We start from the raw sequence: 315 nt of genomic DNA on the forward strand, positions 1-315 counted from the left end.
CTGAGGTCCCCCTGGAGGGCAGAACGACCCTCCTCTGGTGCATCTGCCACTCTTTCAGCTGTGTGTCATCAGTAAATCTGCAGATGGTACACTGTGCCCCCTCATCCAGATAATCCATTAAGCTGCTGGGATGGAACTGGATGCTGATTGACTCAGTGGTCTCCAACTAAAATACACCACTCTCTGAAGCCAGCCACTCTGCCAGGCCAGTGTTCAATCTACCCCTCCTACTGCTCATCCAGCCTGTAATTCACATACACCTGTGTAAGGATTTTCTAAGAGAGGAAATGCTGTCAAAGCCTTACTGACATCCAG

General features: G+C 50.2%; 1 protein-coding gene across 1 annotated transcript in view; it reads right to left on the reverse strand.

The window, feature by feature from the left end:
• The window catches only part of KIAA0020 (KIAA0020 ortholog), a gene marked incomplete at its 3' end in the record, with an annotated part of 16,274 nt that overhangs the window by 15,694 nt on the left and 265 nt on the right, over nucleotides 1-315 (reverse strand). The gene's annotated exons all lie outside the window — the stretch shown is intronic.

The sequence above is a fragment of the Acanthisitta chloris genome, unplaced genomic scaffold (assembly GCF_000695815.1).
Source record: "Acanthisitta chloris isolate BGI_N310 unplaced genomic scaffold, ASM69581v1 scaffold23135, whole genome shotgun sequence".
Classification (NCBI taxonomy): domain Eukaryota; kingdom Metazoa; phylum Chordata; class Aves; order Passeriformes; family Acanthisittidae; genus Acanthisitta; species Acanthisitta chloris.